The sequence below is a fragment of the Phyllobates terribilis genome, unplaced genomic scaffold (genome assembly GCF_046119375.1).
Source record: "Phyllobates terribilis strain yellow unplaced genomic scaffold, ASM4611937v1 Scaffold_316__1_contigs__length_2197552, whole genome shotgun sequence".
Lineage (NCBI taxonomy): Eukaryota > Metazoa > Chordata > Amphibia > Anura > Dendrobatidae > Phyllobates > Phyllobates terribilis.
Window position 1 is genome coordinate 412,199 of NW_027363076.1, and position 19,754 is coordinate 431,952.

Genomic DNA, 19,754 nt, shown 5'->3' on the forward strand with positions numbered 1-19,754 from the left:
TGGAGGTTATAGACGTTTAACAAGACGGTTTAAATGCCCCTTGGAAGAGACGTGCAAGTGGCAGTAGCTTAACAAGACGGTTTAAATGACCCTTGGAAGACACGTGCAGGTCGCAGTAGCTTAACAAAACTGTTTAAATGCCCCTTGGAAGAGACGTGGAGGTCGCAGTAGCTTAACAAGATGGTTTAAATGCCCTTGGAAGAGACGTGCAGGTCCCAGTAGCTTAACAAGATGGTTTAAATGCCACTTGGAAGAGTGGTGGAGTTCGCAGTAGCTTAACGAGACAGTTTAAATGCCCCTTGGAAGGGAAGTGCAGGTCGCAGTAGCTTAATAAGACAGTTTAAATGCCCCTTGGAAGAGACGTGCAGGTCGCAGTAGCTTAACCAGACGACTTAAATGCACCTTGGAAGAGAGGTGCAGTTCGCAGTAGCTTAACAAGACGGTTTAAATCCCCCTTGGAAGAGACGTGCAGGTCACAGTAGCTTAACAAGAGGGTATAAATGCCCCTTGGAATAGGCTTGCAAGTCGCAGTAGCTTACAAAGACGGTTTAAATGCCCCTTGGAAGAGATGTGCATGTCGCAGTAGCTTAACAAGATGGTTTAAATGCCCCTTGGAAGAGCGGTGGAGGTCGCAGTAGCTTAACAAGATGGTTTAAATGCCCCTGGGAAGAGCCGTGCAGGTCGCAGTAGCTTAACAAGACAGTGTAAATGCCCCTTGGAAGAGACGTGCACGTCGCAGTAGCTTAACAAGATGGTTTAAATGCCCCTTGGAAGAGCGGTGGAGGTCGCAGTAGATTAACAAGACAGTTTAAATGCCCCTTGGAAGAGACGTGCAGGTCGCAGTAGCTTAACAAGACAGTTTAAATGCCCCTTGGAAGAGGCTTGCAGGTCGTAGTCGCTTACCAAGACGATTTAAATGCCCCTTGGAAGAGACGTGCAGGTCGCAATTGCTAAACAAGACAGTTTAAATGCCCCTTAGAAAAGCGGTGGAGGTCGCAGTAGCTTAACAAGACAGTTTAAATGCCCCTTGGAAGAGACATGCAGGTCGCAGCATCTTAACAAGACTGTTTAAATGCCCCTTGGAAGAGACGTTCAGGTCGCAGTAGCTTAACAAGACGGTTTAAATGCCCCTTGGTAGAGACATGCATGTCGCAGTAGCTTAACAAGATGGTTTAAATGCCCCATGGAAGAGACGTGCAGGTCGCAGTAGCTTAACAAGAAGGTTTAAATGCCCCTTGGAAAATTGGTGGAGGTTATAGAAGTTTAACAAGACGGTTTAAATGCCCCTTGGAAGAGACGTGCAAGTGGCAGTAGCTTAACAAGACGGTTTAAATGACCCTTGGAAGACACGTGCAGGTCGCAGTAGCTTAACAAAACGGTTTAAATGCCACTTGGAAGAGACGTGGAGGTCGCAGTAGCTTAACAAGATGGTTTAAATGCCCCTTGGAAGAGACGTGCAGGTCCCAGTAGCTTAACAAGATGGTTTAAATGCCACTTGGAAGAGGGGTGGAGGTCGCAGTAGCTTAACGAGACAGTTTAAATGCCCCTTGGAAGGGAAGTGCAGGTCGCAGTAGCTTAATAAGACAGTTTAAATGCCCCTTGGAATAGGCTTGCAAGTCGCAGTAGCTTACAAAGACGGTTTAAATGCCCCTTGGAAGAGATGTGCATGTCGCAGTATCTTAACAAGATGGTTTAAATGCCCCTTGGAAGAGCGGTGGAGGTGGCAGTAGCTTAACAAGATGGTTTAAATGCCCCTGGGAAGAGCCGTGCAGGTCGCAGCTGCTTAAAAACACGGTTTAAATGCCCCTTGGAGGAGACGTGCAGGTCGCAGTAGCTTAACAAGACAGTTTAAATGCCCCTTGGAAGAGCGGTGGAGGTGGCAGTAGCTTAACAAGATGGTTTAAATGCCCCTTGGAAGAGACGTGCAAGTCGCAGTAGCTTAAAAAGACGGTTTAAATGCACCTTGGAAGAGACGTGCAGGTCGCAGTAGCTTAACAAGACGGTTTAAATGCCCCTTGGAAGAAACGAGCAGGTCGCAGTAGCTTAACAAGATGGTTTAAATGCCCCTTGGAAGAGACTTGCAGATCGCAGTAGCTTAACAAGACGGATTAAATCCCCCTTGGAAGAGACGTGCAGGTCGCAGTAGCTTAAGAAGAGGGTTTAAATGCCCCTTGGAATAGGCTTGCAGGTCGCAGTAGCTTACCAATACGGTTTAAATGCCCCTTGGAAGAGACGTGTAGGTCGCAGTAGCTTAACAAGACGGTTTAAATGCCCCTTGGAAGAGCGGTGGAGGTCGCAGTAGCTTAAAAAGACAGTTTAAATGCCCCTTGGAAGAGACGTGCAGGTCGCAGTAGCTTAATAAGACGGTTTAAATGCCCCTTGGAAGAGATGTGCAGGTCGCAGTAGCTTAATAAGACTGTATAAATGCCCCTTGGAAGAGAGGTGGAGGTCGCAGTAGCTTAACAAGGCCGTTTAAATGCCCCTTGGAAGAGACGTGCAGGTCGCAGTAGCTTAACAAAAGGGTTTAAATGCCCCTTTGAAGGGACGTGCAGGTCGCAGGAGCTTAACAAGACGGATTAAATGCCCCTTGGAAGTGACGTGGAGGTCGCAGTAGCTCAACAAGGCGATTTAAATGCCCCTTGGAAGAGACATGCAGGTCGCAGCAGCTTAACAAGACAGTTTAAATGCCCCTTGGAAGAGACGTGCAGGTCGCAGTAGCTTAACAAGACGGTTTAAATGCCCCTTGAAAAAGTGGTGGGGATTACAGTAGCTAAACAAGACGGTTTAAATGCCCCTTGGAAGAGACGTGCAAGTTGCAGTAGCTTAAAAAGACGGTTTAAATGCACCTTGGAAGAGACGTGCAGGTCGCAGTAGCTTAACAAGACGGTTTAAATGCCCCTTGGATGAGACGAGCAGGTCGCAGGAGCTTAACAAGACATTTTAAATGCCCCTTGGAAGAGACGTGCAGTTCTCAGTATCTTAACAAGATGGTTTAAATCCCCCTTGGAAAAGACGTGCAGGTCGCAGTAGCTTAACAAGAGTGTTTAACTGTACCTTGGAATAGCCTTGCAGGTCACAGTAGCTTACCAAGATGGTTTAAATGCCCCTTGGAAGAGACGTGCAGGTCGCAGTAGCTTAACAAGACGGTTTAAATGCCCCTTGGAAGAGCGGTGGAGGTCGCAGTAGCTTAACAAGACAGTTTAAATGCCCTTTGGAAGAGAAGTGCAGGTCGCAGTAGCTTAACAAGACGGTTTAAATGACACTTGGTAGAGACATGCAGGTCGCATTAGCTTAACAAGACGGTTTAAATGCTCCTTGGAAGAGCGGTGGAGGTCGCAGTAGCTTAACAAGACAGTTTAAATGCCCCTTGAAAGAGACGTGCAGGTCGCAGTAGCTTAACAAGACGGATTAAATGCCCCTTGGAAGTGCCGTGGAGGTCGCAGTAGCTTAACAAGACGGTTTAAATGCCCCTTGGAAGAAACGAGCAGGTCGCAGTAGCTTAACAAGATGGTTTAAATGCCCCTTGGAAGAGACTTGCAGATCGCAGTAGCTTAACAAGACGGATTAAATCCCCCTTGGAAGAGACGTGCAGGTCGCAGTAGCTTAAGAAGAGGGTTTAAATGCCCCTTGGAATAGGCTTGCAGGTCGCAGTAGCTTACCAATACGGTTTAAATGCCCCTTGGAAGAGACGTGCAGGTCGCAGTAGCTTAACAAGACGGTTTAAATGCCCCTTGGAAGAGCGGTGGAGGTCGCAGTAGCTTAAAAAGACAGTTTAAATGCCCATTGGAAGAGCGGTGGAGGTCGCAGTAGCTTAACAAGACAGTTTAAATGCCCCTTGGAAGAGACATGCATGTCGCAGCAGCTTAACAAGACTGTTTAAATGCCCCTTGGAAGAGACGTGCAGGTCGCAGTAGCTTAACAAGACGGTTTAAATGTCCCTTGGTAAAGACATGCAGGTCGCAGTAGCTTAACAAGACGGTTTAAATGCCCCTTGGAAAAGTGGTGGTGGTTACAGTAGCTTAACAAGACGGTTTAAATGCCCCTTGGAAGAGACGTGCAAGTCGCAGTAGCTTAACAAGATGGTTTAAATGCCCCTTGGAAGACACGTGCAGGTCGCAGTAGCTTAACAAGACGGTTTAAATGCCCCTTGGAAGAGACGTGGAGGTCGCAGTAACTTAACAAGACAGTTTAAATGCCCCTTGGAAGAGCGGTGGAGGTCGCCGTAGCTTAACAAGACAGTTTAAATTCCCCTTGGAAGAAACGTGCAGGTCGCAGAAGCTTAACAGCACGGTTTAAATGCCCCTTAGAAGAGAAGAGCAGGTCGCAGTAGCTTAACAAGACAGTTTAAAAGCCCCTTGGAAGAGAAGTGCATGTCGCAGTAGCTTAACAAGACAGTTTAAATGCCCCTTGGAAGAGACGTTCAGGTCGCAGTAGCTTACCAAGACGATTTAAATGCCCCTTGGAAGAGACGTGCAGGTCGCAGTTGCTTAACAAGAAAGTTTAAATGCCCATTGGAAGAGCGGTGGAGGTCGCAGTAGCTTACCAAGACAGTTTAAATGCCCCTTGGAAGAGACATGCATGTCGCAGCAGCTTAACAAGACTGTTTAAATGCCCCTTGGAAGAGACGTGCAGGTCGCAGTAGCTTAACAACATGGTTTAAATGTTCCTTGGTAGAGACATGCAGGTCGCAGTAGCTCAACAAGACGGTTTAAATGCCCCATGGAAGAGACGTGCAGGTCGCAATAGCTTAACAAGACGGTTTAAATGCCCCTTGGAAAAGTGGTGGTGGTTACAGTAGCTTAACAAGACGGTTTAAATGCCCCTTGGAAGAGACGTGCAAGTCGCAGTAGCTTAACAAGACGGTTTAAATGCCCCTTGGAAGACAAGTGCAGGTCGCAGTAGCTTAACAAGATGGTTTAAATGCCCCTTGGAAGAGACGTGGAGGTCGCAGTAGCTTAACAAGACAGTTTAAATGCCCCTTGGAAGAGCGGTGGAGGTCGCAGTAGCTTAACAAGACAGTTTAAATTCCCCTTGGAAGAGACGTGCAGGTTGCAGTAGCTTAATAAGACGGTTTAAATGCCCCTTGGAAGAGACGTGCAGGTCGCAGTAGCTTAAAAAGACAGTTTAAATGCCCCTTGGAAGAGACGTGCAGGTCGCAGTAGCTTAACAAGACGGTTTAAATACCCCTTGGAAGAGACGTACAGGTCGCAGTAGCTTAACAAGATGGTTTAAATGCCACTTGGAAGAGCGGTGGAAGTCGCAGTAGCTTAACGAGACAGTTTAAATGCCACTTGGACGATACGTGCAGGTCGCAGTAGCTTAACAAGATGGTTTAAAGGCATCTTGGAAGAGAGGTGCAGGTCGCAGTAGCTTAACAAAACGGTTTAAATCCCCCTTGGAAGAGACATGCAGGTCGCAGTAGCTTAACAAGATGGTTTAAATGCCCCTTGGAAGAGAGGTGGAGGTGGAAGTAGCTTAGCAAGATGGCTTAAATGCCCCTTGGAAGAGACGTGCAGGTTGCAGTGGCTTAACAAGACGGTTTAAATGCCCCTTGAAAGAGACATGCAGGTCGCAGTAGCTTAACAAGACGGTTTAAATGCCTCTTGGAAGAGACGTGCAGGTCGCAGTAGCTTAACAAGACGGTTTAAATGCCCCTTGGAAAAGTGGTGGAGGTTAAAGTAGCTCAACAAGACGGTTTAAAGGCCCCTTGGAAGTGAGGTGGAGGTCGCAGTAGCTTAACAAGACAGTTTAAATGCCCCTTGGAAGAGACGTGCAGGTCGCAGTAGCTTAACCTGATGGTTTAAATACCACTTGGAAGAGACGTGCAGGTCGCAGTAGCTTACCAAGACGATTTAAATGCCCCTTGGAAGAGACGTGCAGTTCGCAGTAGCTTCACAAGACTGTTTAAATGCCCCGTGGAAGTGCGGTGGAGGTCGCAGTAGCTTAACAAGGCGGTTTAAATGCCCCTTGGTAGAGACATGCAGGTCGCAGAAGCTTAACAAGACGGTTTAAATGCCCCTTGGAAGAGACGTGCAGGTCGCAGTAGCTTAACAAGACGGTTTAAATGCCCCTTGGAAGAGACGTGCAGGTCGCAGTAGCTTAAGAAAGCATTTTAAATGCCCCTTGAAATAGACGTGCAGGTCGCAGTAGCTTAACAAGACGGTTTAAATGCCCCTTGGAGGAGAAGTGCAGGTCGCAGTAGCTTAAGAAAGCATTTTAAATGCCTCTTGAAAGAGACGTGCAGGTCGCAGTAGCTTAACAAGACGGTTTAAATGCCCCTTGGAAAAGAGGTGGAGGTTAAAGTAGCTCAACAAGACGGTTTAAATGCCCCTTGGAAGAGACGTGCAGGTCGCAGTAGCTTAACAGCACGGTTTAAATGCCCCTTAGAAGAGACGTGCAGGTCGCAGGAGCTTAACAAGACAGTTTAAAAGCCCCTTGGAAGAGAAGTGCATGTCGCAGTAGCTTAACAAGACAGTTTAAATGCCCCTTGGAAGAGACGTTCAGGTCGCAGTAGCTTACCAAGACGATTTAAATGCCCCTTGGAAGAGACGTGCAGGTCGCAGTTGCTTAACAAGAAAGTTTAAATGCCCATTGGAAGAACGGTGGAGGTCGCAGTAGCTTAACAAGACAGTTTAAATGCCCCTTGGAAGAGACATGCATGTCGCAGCAGCTTAACAAGACTGTTTAAATGCCCCTTGGAAGAGACGTGCAGGTCGCAGTAGCTTAACAAGATGGTTTAAATGTCCCTTGGTAGAGACATGCAGGTCGCAGTAGCTCAACAAGACGGTTTAAATGCCCCATGGAAGAGACGTGCAGGTCGCAGTAGCTTAAGAAGACGGTTTAAATGCCCCTTGGAAAAGTGGTGGTGGTTACAGTAGCTTAACAAGACGGTTTAAATGCCCCTTGGAAGAGACGTGCAAGTTGCAGTAGCTTAACAAGACGGTTTAAATGCCCCTTGGAAGAGCGGTGGACATCGCAGTAGCTTAACAAGACGGTTTAAATGCCCCTTGGAAGAGCGGTGGAGGTCGCAGTAGCTTAACAAGACAGTTTAAATCTCCCTTGGAAGAGACGTGCAGGTCGCAGTAGCTTAATAAGACGGTTTAAATGCCCCTTGGAAGAGACATGCAGGTCGCAGTAGCTTAACAAGACAGTTTAAATGCCCCTTGGAAGAGACGTGCAGGTCGCAGTAGCTTAACAAGACGGTTTAAATGCCCCTTGGAAGAGACGTGCAGGTCGCAGTAGCTTAACAAGAGGGTTTAAATGCCACTTGGAAGAGCGGTGGAGGTCGCAGTAGCTTAACGAGACAGTTTAAATGCCACTTGGACGAGACGTGCAGTTCGCAGTAGCTTAACAAGATGGTTTAAATGCATCTTGGAAGAGAGGTGCAGGTCGCAGTAGCTTAACAAGACGGTTTAAATCCCCCTTGGAAGAGACGTGCAGGTCGCAGTAGCTTAACAAGATGGTTTAAATGCCCCTTGGAAGAGAGGTGGAGGTGGAAGTAGCTTAGCAAGATGGCTTAAATGCCCCTTGGAAGAGACGTGCAGGTCGCAGTGGCTTAACAAGACGGTTTAAATGCCCCTTGAAAGAGACATGCAGGTCGCAGTAGCTTAACAAGACGGTTTAAATGCCTCTTGGAAGAGACGTGCAGGTCGCAGTAGCTTAACAAGACGGTTTAAATGCCCCTTGAAAAAGTGGTGGAGGTTAAATTAGCTCAACAAGACGGTTTAAATGCCCCTTAGAAGAGACGTGCAGGTCGCAGTAGCTTAACAAGACAGTTTAAATCCCCCTTGGAAGAGACGTGCAGGTCGCAGTAGCTTAACAAGATGGTTTAAATGCCCCTTGGAAGAGAGGTGGAGGTGGAAGTAGCTTAGCAAGATGGCTTAAATGCCCCTTGGAAGAGACGTGCAGGTCGCAGTGGCTTAACAAGACAGTTTAAATGCCCCTTGAAAGAGACATGCAGTTCGCAGTAGCTTAACAAGACGGTTTAAATGCCCCTTGGAAGAGACGTGCAGGTCGCAGTAGCTTAAGAAGACGGTTTAAATGCCCCTTGGAAGAGACGTTCAAGTCGCAGTAGCTTAAAAAGACGGTTTAAATAAGCCTTGGAAGAGACTTGCAGGTCGCAGTAGCTTAACAAGACGGTTTAAATGCCCCTTGGAAGACACGAGCAGGTCGGAGTAGCTTAACAAGATGGTTTAAATGCCCCTTGGAAGAGAGATGGCGGTCGCAGTAGCTTAACAAGACAGTTTAAATGCCCCTGGGAAGAGACGTGCAGGTCGCAGTAGCTTAACAAGACGGTTTAAATGCCACTTGGAAGAGAAGTGCAGGTCGCAGTAGCTTAACAATTCGGTTTAAATGCCCCTTGGTAAAGCGGTGGAGGTCGCAGTAGCTTAACAAGATGGTTTAAATGCCCCTTGGAAGAGACGTGCAGGTCGCAGTAGCTTAAGAAGACGGTTTAAATGCCCCTTGGAAGAGACGTTCAAGTCACAGTAGCTTGAAAAGTCGGTTTAAATAAGCCTTGGAAGAGACTTGCAGGTCGCAGTAGCTTAAAAAGACGGTTTAAATGCCCCTTGGAAGAGGCGAGCAGGTCGCAGTAGCTTAGCAAGATGGTTTAAATACCCCTTGGAAGAGAGGTGGAGGTCGCAGTAGCTTAACAAAACAGTTTAAATGCCCCTTGGAAGAGACGTGCAGGTCGCAGTAGCTTAACAAGACGGTTTAAATGCCACTTGGAAGAGAAGTGCAGGTCGCAGTAGCTTAACAAGTCGGTTTAAATGCCCCTTGGTAAAGCGGTGGAGGTCGCAGTAGCTTAACAAGATGGTTTAAATGCCCCTTGGAAGAGACGTGCAGGTCGCAGTAGCTTAACAAGACAGTTTAAATGCCCCTTGGAAGAGACGTGTAGGTCGCAGTAGATTAATAAGACGGTTTAAATGCCCCTTGGAAGAGATGTGCAGGTCGCAGTAGCTTAATAAGACGGTTTAAATGCCCCTTGGAAGTGAGGTGGAGGTCGCAGTAGCTTAACAAGACAGTTTAAATGCCCCTTGGAAGAGACGTGCAGGTAGCAGTAGCTTAACATGACGGTTTAAATGCCACTTGGAAGAGACGTGCAGGTCGCAGTAGCTTACCAAGACGATTTAAATGCCCCTTGGAAGAGACGGGCAGTTCGCAGTAGCTTCACAAGACTGTTTAAATGCCCCTTGGAAGTGCGGTGGAGGTCGCAGTAGCTTAACAAGGCGGTTTAAATACCCCTTGGTAGAGACATGCAGGTCGCAGAAGCTTAACAAGACGGTTTAAATGCCCCTTGGAAGAGACGTGCAGGTCGCAGTAGCTTAACAAGACGGTTTAAATGCCCCTTGGAAGAGAAGTGCAGGTCGCAGTAGCTTAAGAAAGCATTTTAAATGCCCCTTGAAAGAGACGTGCAGGTCGCAGTAGCTTAACAAGACGGTTTAAATGCCCCTTGGAAAAGTGGTGGAGGTTAAAGTAGCTCAACAAGACGGTTTGAATGCCCCTTGGAAGAGACGTGCAGTTCGCAGTAGCTTAACAGCACGGTTTAAATGCCCCTTAGAAGAGACGTGCAGGTCGCAGTAGCTTAAAAAGACAGTTTAAATGCCCCTTGGAAGAGAAGTGCCTGTCGCAATAGCTTAACAAGACAGTTTAAATGCCCCTTGGAAGAGACGTTCAGGTCGCAGTAGCTTATCAAGACGATTTAAATGCCTCTTGGAAGAGACGTGCAGGTCGCAGTTGCTTAACAAGAAAGTATAAATGCCCATTGGAAGAGCGGTGGAGGTCGCAGTAGCTTAACAAGACAGTTTAAATGCCCCTTGGAAGAGACATGCATGTCGCAGCAGCTTAACAAGACTGTTTAAATGCCCCTTGGAAGAGACGTGCAGGTCGCAGTAGCTTAACAAGACGGTTTAAATGTCCCTTGGTAGAGACATGCAGGTCGCAGTAGCTCAACAAGACGGTTTAAATGCCCCATGGAAGAGACGTGCAGGTCGCAGTAGCTTAACAAGACGGTTTAAATGCCCCTTGGAAAAGTGGTGGTGGTTACAGTAGCTTAACAAGACGGTTTAAATGCCCCTTGGAAGAGACGTGCAAGTTGCAGTAGCTTAACAAGACGGTTTAAATGCCCCTTGGAAGAGCGGTGGACGTCGCAGTAGCTTAACAAGATGGTTTAAATGCCCCTTGGAAGAGCGGTGGAGGTCGCAGTAGCTTAACAAGACAGTTTAAATCTCCCTTGGAAGAGACGTGCAGGTAGCAGTAGCTTAATAAGACGGTTTAAATGCCCCTTGGAAGAGACGTGCAGGTCGCAGTAGCTTAACAAGACAGTTTAAATGCCCCTTGGAAGAGACGTGCAGGTCGCAGTAGCTTAACAAGACGGTTTAAATGCCCCTTGGAAGAGACATGCAGGTCGCAGTAGCTTAACAAGAGGGTTTAAATGCCACTTGGAAGAGCGGTGGAGGTCGCAGTAGCTTAACGAGACAGTTTAAATGCCACTTGGACGAGACGTGCAGTTCGCAGTAGCTTAACAAGATGGTTTAAATGCATCTTGGAAGAGAGGTGCAGGTCGCAGTAGCTTAACAAGACGGTTTAAATCCCCCTTGGAAGAGACGTGCAGGTCGCAGTAGCTTAACAAGATGGTTTAAATGCCCCTTGGAAGAGAGGTGGAGGTTGAAGTAGCTTAGCAAGAAGGCTTAAATGCCCCTTGGAAGAGACGTGCAGGTCGCAGTGGCTTAACAAGACGGTTTAAATACCCCTTGAAAGAGACATGCAGGTCGCAGTAGCTTAACAAGACGGTTTAAATGCCTCTTGGAAGAGACGTGCAGGTCGCAGTAGCTTAACAAGACGGTTTAAATGCCCCTTGGAAAAGTGGTGGAGGTTAAAGTAGCTCAACAAGACGGTTTAAATGCCCCTTAGAAGAGACGTGCAGGTCGCAGTAGCTTAACAAGACAGTTTAAATCCCCCTTGGAAGAGACGTGCAGGTCGCAGTAGCTTAACAAGATGGTTTAAATGCCCCTTGGAAGAGAGGTGGAGGTGGAAGTAGCTTAGCAAGATGGCTTAAATGCCCCTTGGAAGAGACGTGCAGGTCGCAGTGGCTTAACAAGACAGTTTAAATGCCCCTTGAAAGAGACATGCAGTTCGCAGTAGCTTAACAAGACGGTTTAAATGCCCATTGGAAGAGACGTGCAGGTCGCAGTAGCTTAAGAATACGGTTTAAATGCCCCTTGGAAGAGACGTTCAAGTCGCAGTAGCTTAAAAAGACGGTTTAAATAAGCCTTGGAAGAGACTTGCAGGTCGCAGTAGCTTAACAACACGGTTTAAATGCCCCTTGGAAGAGACGAGCAGGTCGGAGTAGCTTAACAAGATGGTTTAAATGCCCCTTGGAAGAGAAATGGAGGTCGCAGTAGCTTAACAAGACAGTTTAAATGCCCCTGGGAAGAGACGTGCAGGTCGCAGTAGCTTAACAACACGGTTTAAATGCCACTTGGAAGAGAAGTGCAGGTCGCAGTAGCTTAACAATTCGGTTTAAATGCCCCTTGGTAAAGCGGTGGAGGTCGCAGTAGCTTAACAAGATGGTTTAAATGCCCCTTGGAAGAGACGTGCAGGTCGCAGTAGCTTAAGAAGACGGTTTAAATGCCGCTTGGAAGAGACGTTCAAGTCACAGTAGCTTGAAAAGACGGTTTAAATAAGCCTTGGAAGAGACTTGCAGGTCGCAGTAGCTTAACAAGACGGTTTAAATGCCCCTTGGAAGAGGCGAGCAGGTCGCAGTAGCTTAACAAGATGGTTTAAATACCCCTTGGAAGAGAGGTGGAGGTCGCAGTAGCTTAACAAAACAGTTTAAATGCCCCTTGGAAGAGACGTGCAGGTCGCAGTAGCTTAACAAGACGGTTTAAATGCCACTTGGAAGAGAAGTGCAGATCGCAGTAGCTTAACAAGTCGGTTTAAATGCCCCTTGGTAAAGCGGTGGAGGTCGCAGTAGCTTAACAAGATGGTTTAAATGCCCCTTGGAAGAGACGTGCAGGTCGCAGTAGCTTAACAAGACAGTTTAAATGCCCCTTGGAAGAGACGTGTAGGTCGCAGTAGATTAATAAGACGGTTTAAATGCCCCTTGGAAGAGATGTGCAGGTCGCAGTAGCTTAATAAGACGGTTTAAATGCCCCTTGGAAGTGAGGTGGAGGTCGCAGTAGCTTAACAAGACAGTTTAAATGCCCCTTGGAAGAGACGTGCAGGTCGCAGTAGCTTAACATGACGGTTTAAATGCCACTTGGAAGAGACGTGCAGGTCGCAGTAGCTTACCAAGACGATTTAAATGCCCCTTGGAAGAGACGTGCAGTTCGCAGTAGAATCACAAGACTGTTTAAATGCCCCTTGGAAGTGCGGTGGAGGCCGCAGTAGCTTAACAAGGCGGTTTAAATGCCCCTTGGTAGAGACATGCAGGTCGCAGAAGCTTAACAAGACGGTTTAAATGCCCCTTGGAAGAGACGTGCAGGTCGCAGTAGCTTAACAAGACAGTTTAAATGCCCCTTGGAAGAGAAGTGCAGGTCGCAGTAGCTTAACAAGACGGTTTAAATGCCCCTTGGAAGAGAAGTGCAGGTCGCAGTAGCTTAAGAAAGCATTTTAAATGCCCCTTGAAATAGACGTGCAGGTCGCAGTAGCTTAACAAGACGGTTTAAATGCCCCTTGGAAGAGAAGTGCAGGTCGCAGTAGCTTAAGAAAGCATTTTAAATGCCCCTTGAAAGAGACGTGCAGGTCGCAGTAGCTTAACAAGACGGTTTAAATGCCCCTTGGAAAAGTGGTGGAGGTTAAAGTAGCTCAACAAGACGGTTTAAATGCCCCTTGGAAGACACGTGCAGGTCGCAGTAGCTTAACAGCACGGTTTAAATGCCCCTTAGAAGAGACGTGCAGGTCGCAGTAGCTTAACAAGACAGTTTAAAAGCCCCTTGGAAGAGAAGTGCATGTCGCAGTAGCTTAACAAGACAGTTTAAATGCCCCTTGGAAGAGACGTTCAGGTCGCAGTAGCTTACCAAGACGATTTAAATGCCCCTTGGAAGAGACGTGCAGGTCGCAGTTGCTTAACAAGAAAGTTTAAATGCCCATTGGAAGAGCGGTGGAGGTCGCAGTAGCTTAACAAGACAGTTTAAATGCCCCTTGGAAGAGACATGCATGTCGCAGCAGCTTAACAAGACTGTTTAAATGCCCCTTGGAAGAGACGTGCAGGTCGCAGTAGCTTAACAAGACGGTTTAAATGTCCCTTGGTGGAGACATGCTGGTCGCAGTAGCTCAACAAGACGGTTTAAATGCCCCATGGAAGAGACGTGCAGGTCGCAGTAGCTTAACAAGACGGTTTAAATGCCCCTTGGAAAAGTGGTGGTGGTTACAGTAGCTTAACAAGACGGTTTAAATGCCCCTTGGAAGAGACGTGCAAGTCGCAGTAGCTTAACAAGACGGTTTAAATGCCCCTTGGAAGAGCGGTGGACGTCGCAGTAGCTTAACAAGACGGTTTAAATGCCCCTTGGAAGAGCGGTGGAGGTCGCAGTAGCTTAACAAGACAGTTTAAATCTCCCTTGGAAGAGACGTGCAGGTCGCAGTAGCTTAATAAGACGGTTTAAATGCCCCTTGGAAGAGACGTGCAGGTCGCAGTAGCTTAACAAGACAGTTTAAATGCCCCTTGGAAGAGACGTGCAGGTCGCAGTAGCTTAACAAGACGGTTTAAATGCCCCTTGGAAGAGACGTGCAGGTCGCAGTAGCTTAACAAGAGGGTTTAAATGCCACTTGGAAGAGCGGTGGAGGTCGCAGTAGCTTAACGAGACAGTTTAAATGCCACTTGGACGAGACGTGCAGTTCGCAGTAGCTTAACAAGATGGTTTAAATGCATCTTGGAAGAGAGGTGCAGGTCGCAGTAGCTTAACAAGACGGTTTAAATCCCCCTTGGAAGAGACGTGCAGGTCGCAGTAGCTTAACAAGACGGTTTAAATGCCCCTTGGAAGAGAGGTGGAGGTGGAAGTAGCTTAGCAAGATGGCTTAAATGCCCCTTGAAAGAGACATGCAGGTCGCAGTAGCTTAACAAGACGGTTTAAATGCCCCTTGGAAAAGTGGTGGAGGTTAAAGTAGCTCAACAAGACGGTTTAAATGCCCCTTAGAAGAGACGTGCAGGTCGCAGTAGCTTAACAAGACAGTTTAAATCCACCTTGGAAGAGACGTGCAGGTCGCAGTAGCTTAACAAGATGGTTTAAATGCCCCTTGGAAGAGAGGTGGAGGTGGAAGTAGCTTAGCAAGATGGCTTAAATGCCCCTTGGAAGAGACGTGCAGGTCGCAGTGGCTTAACAAGACAGTTTAAATGCCCCTTGAAAGAGACATGCAGTTCGCAGTAGCTTAACAAGACGGTTTAAATGCCCCTTGGAAGAGACGTGCAGGTCGCAGTAGCTTAAGAAGACGGTTTAAATGCCCCTTGGAAGAGACGTTCAAGTCGCAGTAGCTTAAAAAGACGGTTTAAATAAGCCTTGGAAGAGACTTGCAGGTCGCAGTAGCTTAACATCACGGTTTAAATGCCCCTTGGAAGAGACGAGCAGGTCGCAGTAGCTTAACAAGATGGTTTAAATGCCCCTTGGAAGAGAGATGGAGGTCGCAGTAGCTTAACAAGACAGTTTAAATGCCCCTGGGAAGAGACGTGCAGGTTGCAGTAGCTTAACAAGACGGTTTAAATGCCACTTGGAAGAGAAGTGCAGGTCGCAGTAGCTTAACAATTCGGTTTAAATGCCCCTTGGTAAAGCGGTGGAGGTCGCAGTAGCTTAACAAGATGGTTTAAATGGCCCTTGGAAGAGACGTGCAGGTCGCAGTAGCTTAACAAGACGGTTTAAATGCCCCTTGGAAGAGGCGAGCAGGTCGCAGTAGCTTAACAAGATGGTTTAAATACCCCTTGGAAGAGAGGTGGAGGTCGCAGTAGCTTAACAAAACAGTTTAAATGCCCCTTGGAAGAGAAGTGCAGGTCGCAGTAGCTTAACAAGACGGTTTAAATGCCACTTGGAAGAGAAGTGCAGGTCGCAGTAGCTTAACAAGTCGGTTTAAATGCCCCTTAGTAAAGCGGTGGAGGTCGCAGTAGCTTAACAAGATGGTTTAAATACCCCTTGGAAGAGAGGTGGAGGTCGCAGTAGCTTAACAAAACAGTTTAAATGCCCCTTGGAAGAGACGTGCAGGTCGCAGTAGCTTAACAAGACGGTTTAAATGCCACTTGGAAGAGAAGTGCAGGTCGCAGTAGCTTAACAAGTCAGTTTAAATGCCCCTTGGTAAAGCGGTGGAGGTCGCAGTAGCTTAACAAGATGGTTTAAATGCCCCTTGGAAGAGACGTGCAGGTCGCAGTAGCTTAACAAGACAGTTTAAATGCCCCTTGGAAGAGACGTGTAGGTCGCAGTAGATTAATAAGACGGTTTAAATGCCCCTTGGAAGAGATGTGCAGGTCGCAGTAGCTTAATAAGACGGTTTAAATGCCCCTTGGAAGTGAGGTGGAGGTCGCAGTAGCTTAACAAGACAGTTTAAATGCCCCTTGGAAGAGACGTGCAGGTTGCAGTAGCTTAACATGACGGTTTAAATGCCACTTTGAAGAGACGTGCAGGTCGCAGTAGCTTACCAAGACGATTTAAATGCCCCTTGGAAGAGACGTGCAGTTCGCAGTAGCTTCACAAGACTGTTTAAATGCCCCTTGGAAGTACGGTGGAGGTCGCAGTAGCTTAACAAGGCGGTTTAAATGCCCCTTGGTAGAGACATGCAGGTCGCAGAAGCTTAACAAGACGGTTTAAATGCCCCTTGGAAGAGACGTGCAGGTCGCAGTAGCTTAACAAGACGGTTTAAATGCCCCTTGGAAGAGACGTGCAGGTCACAGTAGCTTAAGAAAGCATTTTAAATGCCCCTTGAAATAGACGTGCAGGTCGCAGTAGCTTAACAAGACGGTTTAAATGCCCCTTGGAAGAGAAGTGCAGGTCGCAGTAGCTTAAGAAAGCATTTTAAATGCCCCTTGAAAGAGACGTGCAGGTCGCAGTAGCTTAACAAGACGGTTTAAATGCCCCTTGGAAAAGTGGTGGAGGTTAAAGTAGCTCAACAAGACGGTTTAAATGCCCCTTGGAAGAGACGTGCAGGTCGCAGTGGCTTAACAGCACGGTTTAAATGCCCCTTAGAAGAGACGTGCAGGTCGCAGTAGCTTAACAAGACAGTTTAAAAGCCCCTTGGAAGAGAAGTGCATGTCGCAGTAGCTTAACAAGACAGTTTAAATGCCCCTTGGAAGAGACATTCAGGTCGCAGTAGCTTACCAAGACTATTTAAATGCCCCTTGGAAGAGACGTGCAGGTCGCAGTTGCTTAACAAGAAGGTTTAAATGCCCATTGGAAGAGCGGTGGAGGTCGCAGTAGCTTAACAAGACAGTTTAAATGCCCCTTGGAAGAGACATGCATGTCGCAGCAGCTTATCAAGACTGTTTAAATGCCCCTTGGATGAGACGTGCAGGTCGCAGTAGCTTAACAAGACGGTTTAAATGTCCCTTGGTACAGACATGCAGGTCGCAGTAGCTCAACAAGATGGTTTAAATGCCCCATGGAAGAGACGTGCAGGTCGCAGTAGCTTAACAAGACGGTTTAAATGCCCCTTGGAAAAGTGATGGTGGTTACAGTAGCTTAACAAGACGGTTTAAATGCCCCTTGGAAGAGACGTGCAAGTCGCAGTAGCTTAACAAGACGGTTTAAATGCCCCTTGGAAGACACGTGCAGGTCGCAGTAGCTTAACAAGACGGTTTAAATGCCCCTTGGAAGAGACGGGGAGGTCGCAGTTGCTTAACAAGACAGTTTAAATGCCCCTTGGAAGAGCGGTGGAGGTCGCAGTAGCTTAACAAGACAGTTTAAATGCCCCTTGGAAGAGACGTGCAGGTCACAATAGCTTAATAAGACGGTTTAAATGCCCCTTGGAAGAGACGTGCAGGTCGCAATAGGTTAACAAGACAGTTTAAATGCCCCTTGGAAGAGACGTGCAGGTCGCAGTAGTTTAACAAGACGGTTTAAATGCCCCTTGGAAGAGACGTGCAGGTGGCAGTAGCTTAACAAGATGGTTTAAATGCCACTTGGAAGAGCGGTGGAGGTCGCAGTAGCTTAACGAGACAGTTTAAATGACCCTTGGACGAGACGTGCAGGTCGCAGTAGCTTAACAAGATGGTTTAAATGCACCTTGGAAGAGAGGTGCAGGTCGCAGTAGCTTAACAAGACGGTTTAAATCCCCCTTGGAAGAGACGTGCAGGTCGCAGTAGCTTAACAAGATGGTTTAAATGCCCCTTGGAAGAGAGGTGGAGGTGGAAGTAGCTTAGCAAGATGGCTTAAATGCCCCTTGGAAGAGACGTGCAGGTCGCAGTGGCTTAACAAGACGGTTTAAATGCCCTTTGGAAGAGACGTGCAGTTCGCAGTATCTTAACAAGACGGATTAAATCCCCCTTGGAAGAGACGTGCAGGTCGCAGAAGCTTAAGAAGAGGGTTTAAATGCCCCTTGGAATAGGCTTGCAGGTCGCAGTAGCTTACCAAGACGGTTTAAATGCCCCTTGGAAGAGACGTGCAGGTCGCAGTAGCTTAAAAAGACGGTTTAAATGCCCCTTGGGAGAGCGGTGGAGGTCGCAGCAGCTAAACAAGACAGATTAAATGCCCCTTGGAAGAGACGTGCAGGTCGCAGTAGCTTAACAAGACGGTTTAAATGCCCCTTGGAAGAGACATCCGGTCGCAGTAGCTTAACAAAGCGTTTTAAATGCCCCTTGGAAGAGACATGCAGGTCGCAGTAGCTTAACAAGACTCTTTAAATGCCTCTTGGAAAAGTGGTGGAGGTTACAGTAGCTTAACAAGACGGTTTAATTGCCCCTTGGAAGAGATGTGCAAGTCGCAGTAGCTTAACAAGACGGTTTAAATGCCCCTTAGAAGAGACGTGCAGGTCGCAGTAGCTTAACAAGACAGTTTAAATGCCCCTTGGAAGAGACGTGCAGGTCACAGTAGCTTAACAAGATGGTTTAAATGTCCCTTGGAAGAGCGTTGGAGGTCGCAGTAGCTTAACAAGACAGTTTAAATGCCCCTTGGAAGAGACGTGCAGGTCGCAGTAGCTTAACAAGCCAGTTTAAATGCCCCTTGTACGAGACGTGCAGGTCGCAGTAGCTTAACAAGATGGTTTAAATGCCCCTTAGAAGAGCGGTAAGGTCGCAGTAGCTTAACAAGACAGTTTAAATGCCCCTTGGAAGAGACGTGCAGGTCGCAGGAGCTTAACAAGACGTTTTAAATGCCCCTTGGAAGAGGCTTGCAGGTCGCAGTAGCTTACCAAGACGATTTAAATGCCCCTTGGAAGAGACGTGCAGGTCGCAGTAGCTCAACAAGACAGTTTAAATGACCCTTGGAAGAGCAGGGGAGGTCGAAGTAGCTTAACAAGACGGTTTAAATGCCCCTTGGAAGACACGTGCAGGTCGCAGTAGCTTAACAAGACGGTTTAAATGCCCCTTGGAAGAAACGTGGAGGTCACAGTAGCTTACCAAGACAGTGTAAATGCCCCTTGGAAGAGCGGTGGAGGTCGCAGTAGCTTAACAAGACAGTTTAAATGCCCCTTGGAAGAGACGTGCTGGTCACAATAGCTTAATAAGACGGTTTAAATGCCCCTTGGAAGAGACGTGCAGGTCGCAGTAGCTTAACAAGACAGTTTAAATGCCCCTTGGAAGAGACGTGCAGGTCGCAGTAGCTTAACAAGACGGTTTAAATGCCCCTTGGAAGAGACGTGCAGGTCGCAGTAGCTTAACAAGATGGTTTAAATGCCACTTGGAAGAGCGGTGGAGGTCGCAGTAGCTTAACGAGACAGTTTAAATGACCCTTGGACGAGACGTGCAGGTCGCAGTAGCTTAACAAGATGGTTTAAATGCACCTTGGAAGAGAGGTGCAGGTCGCAGTAGCTTAACAAGACGGTTTAAATCCCCCTTGGAAGAGACGTGCAGGTCGCAGTAGCTTAACAAGATGGTTTAAATGCCCCTTGGAAGAGAGGTGGAGGTGGAAGTAGCTTAGCAAGATGGCTTAAATGCCCCTTGGAAGAGACGTGCAGGTTGCAGTGGCTTAACAAGACGGTTTAAATGCCCCTTGAAAGAGACGTGCAGGTCGCAGTAGCTTAACAAGACGGCTTAAATGCCTCTTGGAAGAGACGTGCAGGTCGCAGTAGCTTAACAAGACGGTTTAAATGCCCCTTGGAAAAGTGGTGGAGGTTACAGTAGCTTAATAAGACAATTTAAATGCCCCTTGGAAGAGATGTGAAGGTCGCAGCAGCATAACAAGACTGCTTAAATGCCCCTTGGAAGAGCGGTGGAGGTCACAGTAGCTTAACAAGACAGTTTAAATGCCCCTTGGAAGAGACGTTCAGGTCGCAGTAGCTTAATAAGATGGTTTAATTGCCCCTTGGAAGAGACGTGCAGGTCACAGTAGCTTAACAAGATGGTTTAAATGCCCCTTGGAAGAGACGTGCAGGTCGCAGTGGCTTAACAAGACGGTTTAAATGCTCCTTGGAAAAGTGGTGGTGGTTACAATAGCTTAACAAGACGGTTTAAATGCCCCTTGGAAGAGACGTGCAAGACGCAGTAGCTTAACAAGACGGTTTAAATGCCCCTCGGAAGACACGTGCAGGTCGCAGTAACTTAACAAGACGGTTTAAATGCCCCTTGGAAGAGATGTGGAGGTCGCAGTAGCTTAACGAGACGGTTTAAATGCCCCTTGGAAGAG